The following is a 10,207-nucleotide window of genomic DNA, read 5'->3' as shown; positions in this document are numbered from 1 at the left end:
ACAGAATTAGCAAAGCTCTGCCATGTCAATGAGTTTCATTAATCAATAAATAAACATTGACAGGATCACGATTATAGTGTTTTCATGCATATTAAATTACACTAACGGACATGGTTGAAACCCTCGACAGCTTGTTTTTACAGTGTAGTTTCCCCCAAAAATCCTACTGCCCTGTTTTGTGTCTTTGAAAACTTGCGGATGTCTACGAGAATGTATGAAGTAGTTCGTAATGATGACCTCTGTCAGATGCCAGTCAATAAAACACATATTATATGTACCGAATCGCAAAGAAACTAATAAACGCCTACGTTATGTCACTGGTGGGGTGAGAGGTGGACTGGCCTGTGTGGGTAGTTAGGAGGAGGGGGGGGGTCCTGAACCTGTTTTAAATGTAAATCACTATTGCCTTGCCCCAGGGGCCACAGACACGGCCACAGATGCCGGTAATGCTAACGGATCCCGGCCAATAAGCATCCGAGGCCGCTCCCAGAGCTGAGGCCGGTTTCTGCCGAGCGCTGCGCTACTCACATGTTTATTCCCCCACGTCATTAAAGCCAGTCGCATGTTGATCCGGCCTTTCAGGCCTCGATGTGTGTTAGGGCGTTTTTTTTCCACCTGTTGGCTTTGATGTGGAGAAGCAGTGTGTGTGTGGTGTTAAGTGGGAATGAAAGGCCAAAGGCCCGGGGGTCAAAGGTTAATGATTAACTATTTGATAGTGTCCTAACTAAACTAATATGCATCTAAGGACAATTATTATTATTATAATAATTTTGCTGTTGCCCTTTTGGATTTGTTACAGCAGCAAATGTTACATGCCCGAACTGAAATAAACAGTAACGGGATTTTACAAATCATTTAAGTTTTGTTCCCTCAAAAGCTGTTTTGAAACGACTGACGAGAGGATATATAAAGTTTACATCAGTATATGTATTCACTGCATTACATGAAAGATGAAATGATTCAAAACACGTCCCTGATGTCTGCAGATATTTAAAGTTTTAGTCACCAGATCTCATGTGAGGATTCAAGCCAACAGTGAATGTATCCTCTAACCAGTGTGGTGTGTGTGGCTCAGCCTGCTGATCTTCTTCCTCTTTGGTAGCTAAAATCAACACCGATCAGCTCTTTCAAAAATGAAACTATATATTTATGAGTTGTTTTTATTATGAAAGATTTGCACCGTCCGTAGGAACCAATGGGCTTAAAGTTGAGAGCCACAGAAGTAGTAAAAAAAAAAGAGAAAGTATTGAAAGAAAAATGGACACATGATCGCTTTGGATCTTCTCACAGGAACTGTTGACAATAATTGCCAAAATTATTCTTTAATCACTTCTTCGCTTGATTGACAAACTGTATTATATAAGGAAACAACAAAAACAAACAGTACTCAGATGTTGTCGGCAGGAAGCAGGCTGTCCTGGAGTTGTGAGCTCCCCAGTGTTAATCTATTAATATTACTATAATTCATTGTTGTGCTTGTTTCTGGTCCTGTACTCGTATTTTCTTCGCCTGTGCTTACTTGTCCGCTCTCTTTTGTGGGTCGCTTCGCTCGTATAGGCTTCTGCAGACATCAGTGCTTATTATTGCTGCACGTTTTATAAAAAATATATATTTTCTTTCGGACTGCACTTGACAGAAGGCGCCACTAGAGGACACTACTGATGTATTGAAACCTGCCTCGTGACACAGGCGACGACAGCAGGTGGAAGTGGGACATAATGTGGTAAAACCAGTTCACTGGGACTGTGGGCCCTATCCAGACCCTCAGACTGGCCCCGGGGCTCCCGAGCATCTCCCCTCCATTTCATTTCAAAACACCGCTCTGCGGGGTCACAAAAACATCACCCCGGCCCTCCTCCAAGTCACTGCCCTTTCACTGGCAAACGTGGCACGGACATGTCATTACTCCGCTCGTTTACGACTCTACCAAAACCCCGGAAAACAACAAATCGCCAATACGCGGCTCAATACGCATGGTGGCCCTCAGTGTCTGTGACCTGGCGGGCCCGAGCCCTTCCATTGTGCGGAAGGGAGTTTACCTTGAAACTCTTATTTGAAGTCATTGTAACTTGCGGCGGCCATTGTGTTATGGGCCCTCATCTCGACAAGTAGCGGCAGTTCGCAACTACCTGTAATGGCGGATCCCCCCAACAGCGCTCAAAGGGGAGACCAGAGTGTCTGCCTCTACGAATAACAATGCAAGTGTTTCCCAGTTGTGGGACCTCTGTGCTTGGTCCCTGGGATCCCACAGCGGGTCTATGGGGCCCTGTGAAGCCTCTTTACGGTCACTAATACACAAAACACAACAATAGAAGCCCATTCCGGATGACGCCATGATTGGCTGAGCTGTGACTTGAGCCCGGCTGTAAAAATACCATCAGCTCTTTGGGGTTTTGGAGCGCTGAATGGCAGTTTGATTGGGTGTTAATAGCGGTTAGGTTACTCAAAGTGCATGTTTGAGCTAATTGTTAAGAATGGACTAAGCTGTGCTTTGTTGATTAAATGGCTGGGACTTTCTGAGTGGTCGGGATTAACATGTGCGTTTATTGTCGCACCACTAAACGCCTCTAAAATCAGCTGCAAGCCACAGAGTTCACAGTTGTCGCTGCGTGACGACGACGTGATAACAATGACAGCGCCGCAAAATCAGTGTCGGACAGAGCCGAGCTTTCAAGTCCAGCTTCTACAATCAAGAGATTCTTCCTATTGTGAGTCGAAAGAAAGCCACAACTTCTGTTTTTATTGTGAAGAGAGGGATCCTCCTCATAGATGACGTTTTGATACATATATATATATATATATATATATATATATATATATATATATATATATATATATATATATATATATATATATTCAAAAAACTCAGTAAGCAGCTTATTTGTTGGTCAGGTGTATTGAACAAGTGGTGTTAAAGGCTGTATCATTTCATATTATCTTTAGGGCTGGGCAAAGTAAAAAAAAAAAGGAACTGATTAATCGCATAATTTTTCTACGATTAATTGCGATTAATCGCATTATGCACCAAATTCAATAATGAAGTAAAAACTAGTGTATTGCAGCTTTTATTTTAAAGTAATGTTATCAGAACAATATAACAGCACTCTGGAGCAACAGCAAGTTAACATACATACATATATAGTTTTTAAATCTGTTTTCTTTTTTTCTGAACAGGTACAATCAGAAATATTTGTATTTTATCAGGAAACATAAAAAAAAACCTTTGAGAACAGAAACTACATAACAATACGTGCTTTCACTTGAAGCGCAAGTCGGTAACGCTGCCTGTCGGCAAGGCTACGGAAACGTACGTACATAAATCGCCTTCAAAGTAAAAGCAGTGTTGTTGTATTGCATTCATGGCGTTTATCTCATTTATTTATTTTATAACTTTTGATTGACCTCACGCGAGCCTGGGAGCGCCGTAAGACGACCAGGTGTGAACTACGCCGTCTGGGAGAGATTTTAAAGTGCAGCACCTGTGTGTGGCAGTGATAAGCCCCTCCCAATGCAAAAAAAAAAAAAAAATGCCGTTAACGCATGTTGTGTTAACGGGTGGGGGGGAGGGGGTTGGTTGCAATCTGCAACCTCACCACTAGATGTCATAAAATCTTATGCCCACCAAAAGAGTTGCGATTTTTCACAACGCTTTTTCGCCTGAGTTTACTCGCTAGACTTTACGTGGTAAATTCGCTCCATTCGCTTTTTGGCGGAGGAAAGGGAGCGCTTTTCCGTGACTTAATTCCACCGGCCACCGTTGAAATAACCGCCAGTTCTGCTTCACACTTGTTGTGGAAGTCCCACAAATGTCGGAACATCAAACGCCATCGTGTCTGGGTTCATAATATTATCCGTAGGCACACACAGCGCCTGCGTCTGAATGAAGCCGCTCCTTTAGGCGGACCGGCGTCGAGCGAATTGAAATATTTCAACTCGGGCGATAAACGGAAATGCTTTTTCGCCTCATTTGCGGGAAATTTGCTTTTTCACTTCCAATTCCTGTCTGTGCGTTGACTTCACACGTGATCGACTCGCGCAAATATTTCGCAACTCTTTTGGTGTGAACGCACCATGACATGCGGCTCCTTTAAAGCTATAAAGTTGGCATGGGAACATAGTGAACATTTTCTGATACCAATGATTCATTTGTTGGGTTGAAATGCTGCAAAACCTTGTTGCTGCCTCTATGCTCCTGAAGACGCAGAGTAAAGATGTGTACATTTCCTCCACTGACAGGTGATGCAAAGACATGCTGTGTTTAACAAAGTATACAAGTCTTATTGGGAACTTGGAAACATCCTGTAGTGAAAGAAGTAGAAAGATCCTTTACTGCAGAACAAGTAATAATAGCACACTGTGAAAATACTCATCCACCAGTAGAGACCCAGCATTCAAAACCATGCCCAAGAAAAAGTATGTAAGTATTACTAAAGTGGAATTATTCATCCGTGCAGGCAACATTACTACAATGTGTTTCCAAAGAAGATTTTAGCACTCAAAAATGAAGTCTAGTGCATAAATTATGTTCCTCAGAAGCATTTCTTCTGTACAGCAGCTCAGCCAAGGAGCTAGCTGCGTGGCGCTCGGTCCAGCACACACTGGACAACTATAATCTGGGATTGCAGCACATTCTGGACCTGGCCCGGAAGATCTGTGAGGTTGCCCTATAGGTCAACCTTTTCACGTTTGAACACTTGTGTTGTACTCCCATCCAACTTACTTTATGTAAGGTGAGAACGCACCTGACGCGGAGAGCTCCTGATGTGTGCTACAAGTGTAAAAGGGAAACTGACACACTGGACATTTTCCCGAGTTCATGGGAAAAATGGGCTTCAGTTTATGTCCAGCAAATGAGGATAACAAAAAAATTGCAATGATGACACAGAAGAAAGTCCATTAAATTAAAGACAAAGGGTATAGCCAATTGAGAAGACACACAAGGAGAGGCTTTCCCCCCAAACTGATTCATCTAGAAACACAGTGGAGCAGACTGACTGAGCTAGTGAGCACCTGCAGACATCTTGTGTATTCACAACTGATATGAAGTCTCAGTCAAAGACTTGCAAGTCTTGGCAGCAATTAACAAAACCATAGAGGTGTTGAGAACAGGTCTTTCGTCAATACAATGTTTTTCAATGCATATGTTGTTGTTTTTTTCAACAACAGAGCTTCTGTGGCTAAATAATCAAAGATAATCTGATTGTCTGAGAGTTAATTGAGCACTGTGAAAATGGGTAGTGGGGAAAAAAGCTATGAACACAAACTGCCCATGCAACTGCAGCATTCAAGTGATGTTAGCCAGTTTGTTAGTGAAAGCAGATGCAAACAGTATCACCTTTTTTTAAACTACATAAACCCTTTCTAGTGGTAATCTGGGATTTTATTTAGCTGTAACTACCAGCAATGATGGGTATGCAGCCATCTTTCCAGCGTTTTGTAGAGCAGGTCAATCTGTGCTCACTCAGTTGCTAATGATGGTCTGTATGGGAAAGACAGAAACTCAGAATAACATGAAATTAGCACATTAGCCGAGCTGACCTTTAAAATTAAGCTAACTGCACCAATAACCAATAATTATAGGACGGAATCATTTCAGATCAGACGACAATTTACACTTCGGGTTACAGCTACAGTTACAGAAAGACCAAAACAGACCAATCACGGCATGGCATCGGCCAGGGTCCGAACACTACAAGGCTCTGCTGCATCGACGTTGCATTCAGATCTTCTTCATTTTCTCTGCAGTTCGTGACAGTGTGGGCACCATGGTCAGCTCTGACAGCCTGACGGAGTAGCAGAAGGGTGCAGGGCTTCAAGAAGGGTCTAATCCGGCTATTATTCATACAAATATTAATGACGGGTAGGAAGAGAATGAGAGAGCATGAATGAAAGGTACAGGAGAGAGATAAGTTGCGGGAGGAGGAGATCTGCTTGTTGTTCTTTATATTTCCTCATATATATTTGTATTGTTGTTATAGTTTCCAAGTCAAGCGTGATTTGTTTCTTTTAACCCGAGAACTAGAATGAATATCATTGCTGAAAGGCAAGTACATACTGTACATAAATGTGGTGTTACAACTTCAGGGAATCCTTTCATGTTGACGATTGTATTGTATTCATGATGTAAAAAAAGGGGCCATTTACTGATTTACATATAGGTCAGTTTAGGTGTCACGAGGAGTACTACGCAGGTACTACTGCTCCTCTTCATCACGTGGCGTTGTGTGTTTCTGCAAGAGTCATCAGGATGATGTGAAACACCCTTTTTGGTTTGGAAACGTCGACCGTCGAGCGATCCCTTTGTGTGCAGAGAAGTCCAATGACACGTATCTTCTCTAACGTCTGTGTTGCCATCCATGAGCCCACAGAGGACTCTTTTAACCCCGACGCAAGTATGAAGCACAATTTATTACTTAGTCTTCATAATGTAGGACCTAAAGACTCTTAAGTTAACGACCTCATGGTATGTAAGCGTTCATACAAGGAAGTTGATTCAACTAAAACAAATGATGACTACTGATTACTGACATCTGTTTCTTAATGTCAGTCAATAGGAAAAAGTATTTTGGGACCCAATGACATCCCGTAACGGTCCCAGAAACTGTGTGGCTGAGCCACTATGTAAAATGTGCTTCTTTCTATTAAAACGTTGTCTCTTATGATGCTTCCATTATCACATTTTAACTTCAATTATTTAAAAAAAAAAAATTTGTGAAACCAGCAGCGGCAAATGTTACCTCCATTTAGTTATTATTCCTCAATATTGATACATGACGATACAATGAGGCCAAAGGTGAAAAAAACAGCATTACATTTTTACTCAAAAATGAAAATACATAGAAACAATGTTGAAAAAACTAAAGTTTAAATGAAGTTGCTCAAAAGACAAAGGAGACTATCAAAAGAGGAGGATGAAGAGTGAGAGCCAGAAGGACCGAGGATGGTGGCTGGAGGAGCCCCACAAACCTCAACACAAACACATGACCACACACACACACACACCCACACACACACACACACACACACACACACACTACGAGTGTTTTTCTGACTCTACACAAACAAGTCAACGTCAGCTGTTTCAGCTACGTATGCTATGCTCTGTGTCTCTCCCTCCCTCTCATTCACACACACACACACGCACACACACACACACACGCACACACACACACACACACACACACACACACACACACACACTTTTTCATGATCTCTCTCCCGCTCCAGCAGACACTCTCACATCTATTCACAACTCCAGTGTGTCGACGCTCGTCACGCTTTGAAAATACCAAAGTAAGGAAAGTTGCAAAGCGACAACGTACCACGCAACACCACTTCCTTTTCTGTTTTGTTGATCTTCATTCACACATTTTTTGGAAGGCAACCTTTGAAAATCTTTACTGGAGGTCCAGTTGCTGGTTTCACACGGAGCTTTCGAGCACTTCTCCTGGCCTTCCCTCAGCAGACGGGACTTTTTCTCGTTTGTCACACAGATGGTTCAGAAACCAACAGGTTCTCAACTCATCACACGCTTCCTCCAGAGACGTCTCGGTGGCCCCGTAGCGTCCGCTTCGGCCTCTCATAATTTTGTTGTTTTTTTCAAAATAAAGGTCCGTGTTCGCAGTAACTGTCCAGTTTCTGCTTGTTACACGCATTCAATCTCACTTCAAAATAAACATCCAACGCAGCTTTACTAATTGTTTAGGTTTACTTGGTTAGGATTAGGAAATGATCTGACAAACTATGTTTTCACTGAAATAAGTACCTAAGTTATGTGACAAATCTCAGGTAAAATAAGCTTTACTTGCCTTAACTGAATCCAATAACGATCATATTCACGAACAAAACCCCCCAAAAACTCCACATTCAATTGCCGACATCATTTTCCCGGCAACCATGCTGAATATATCTTGGAGAGATTTTCTGCTAATTATCTGGGGATTACAATATGAAGGTTGAAGTTTTTTGGTGTCATATTTAAAATCAAAACTCCATTCAGATAAAAGGCACAATGATTCCACCTGGCAGGAATCAAAATTTCGAAGTACACAAAAAAAAAATTGGAGAATTCCACAAAATCTTAATCGGTCACTTGAGAACAAATGAGTTGCGCGCGGCGGACAGCGGATACGAGAATTCATCGGAAGTCAGGACGCGCGTTCATCGGCTTGTTCGCCCATCGATCCGAAAAAAAAAGCCCACTTTCCTGACAGCAGCGGCTGACGTGTGTGTGTGTGTTCGCGGTGATGCGGTGACTCCTGCTCATTAGCATACAGCTCCAGCGACGGATGGATTGTTCCCTCTGTTGGTCTCATCCTACAGGTGATTGATCTGTTAACAACTATTTCCCTTACAGACCTTTGATTGAGTGCTGCTTGTCTTTTTGCCTGAAAGGACCGATGTGTGTGTGTGTGTCTGTGTGTGTGTGTGTGAGGCTGGAGGCCGGCCCAGAGCGGCCTCAGCTGGGTGTCTTTCAGCTCTCTATTTATGAGCTCTTCTTTACATATTCATTCCGCTACTGTTAAACAAAGGCCACACATTGCCTTTCTGCAGTGTGTGAGTGTTGGGCGACAGAGAAGAATGAGGAGGAAAGAGGGAAGACAAACTGACTTTTTTGTTGTCGTTATTTTCCTTCCATCATTCATGTTGGCGGTCAACGGATACAGCCGGCGGTTCCCATCCAGGATTTATGTTGTCGACGATATGTTGGGGTGTATTTAATATCTTTGTCAATTCCTCAAAAAGCATCCTCAGCACCATGAGGTGAACGATCAGACTTTCTAAGGTGCGTTGTCAGCTTGTTAGTCTGGATTCACTGCGGGTTTCGTTCAATGAGGACGTTGTTGGGAGATTTATTCGACAAAGGCCAAAGAAAACCAACCTTTTTTTAAATTTGAACCAAACATCCGTCAATAAGACATGTATAAGTGGTGTGTGGGTTCAGTGGTGAATGGTGACAATAAAACAAGCGCAGAAGAAGAAGGCGGCGTCATGAGTCGAGGCAATTAAAAGAGCTCCAGTCAATTTATGCTCTGGAATTTATTATTTATGACTTTATGGAACATTTTTGGACCAACTGATTTATACATTTTCAAGATACCGGCCTTGTGTGGACGCTGTCGTCGCAGCTGTTGTGTCTTTGTTGCCGTCTTCGCTTGTTCGTTGTCTTTGTTTATTGTGTTTTCTTCCTCTATATTTCTTATTTTATGCTCAAAATCTTTCCTCACATGCGCAAATGAAAATAAATATAAAACTCTACCTTCAACGCGTCCGTGCTCTGTAGAAACGTACGATGCCGCCATTTTCTCCCTGACGACCAGACTGAATGAAACAATATGAAGACAAATAAAGACAAATGAATGAATACAAAACGATGACGTTCCTGTTTGTGTCATTCTACGTTTTCAGTAGAGCTCGAAGCTTCTTGAAGATCATCAGCGTTAAACATTGTTTAATGTTATTTCTACTCTTATTTCAGGTGTTTTCTTGGTTTTCACACTTCAGTTTAAAGTGCAACACCTCAAAACTTTGGCGCATGCTAACGAGTTTCAGCTAACGCACTTTTTGACAATTGGTAATTAAATCTCTACTTAGCAGCTTTTTTGGGGGAACCTTTGGTCACATCTCATGGTCTTTGTTTTTTTCATTGCAAAGCAGTTTCTTTTTTCCTTCATTTCGTTTCATCAGCTCTGGGACAGTTGCTGTCTTTAATTTACATATTTAGGCTTAAAATCGGAGCACAATTTTGTTAGGATTCTCATCTGGAACATAATTGAGGGACGACGGAGGAATCAGCTTTGTGGATTCATTCCCTCATTCTTCACGCCGGTGACTTTGGAGTCTCTCGTCTGATCTGATAAGAGATGAAACGCTGTTTCTCACCGCTGCACATTTACCTCTCACATCACGCTGTGCGTTTTGCTTCTGGAGCTTTCTACCCATGTACGAGAATCATACATGTACTTTGCATCATTCCCCATGTTGGTTGTGTCATCCCATCCAGGACCAAACTGATGGAGGTAGAGAGAGAGAGAGAGAGAGAGAGAGAGAGAGAGAGAGAGAGAGAGAGAGAGAGAGAGAGAGAGCTGACAGCTGTGAAGATAACAGGGCCCTGGTTGCCGTGGTGAGGGGTTTTGATTGGCGGCTGGGGAGGGGGGGTTGATGGATAAGGACCCCCCTGCTATTCCAGCGACAGCTCCTGTCAGAG

This window comes from Clinocottus analis, unplaced genomic scaffold (genome assembly GCF_023055335.1).
Source record: "Clinocottus analis isolate CAN_PGR_092001 unplaced genomic scaffold, fCliAna1.0.p SCAF_8, whole genome shotgun sequence".
NCBI lineage: Eukaryota > Metazoa > Chordata > Actinopteri > Perciformes > Cottidae > Clinocottus > Clinocottus analis.
Note: the sequence above shows the minus strand (reverse complement) of the source record.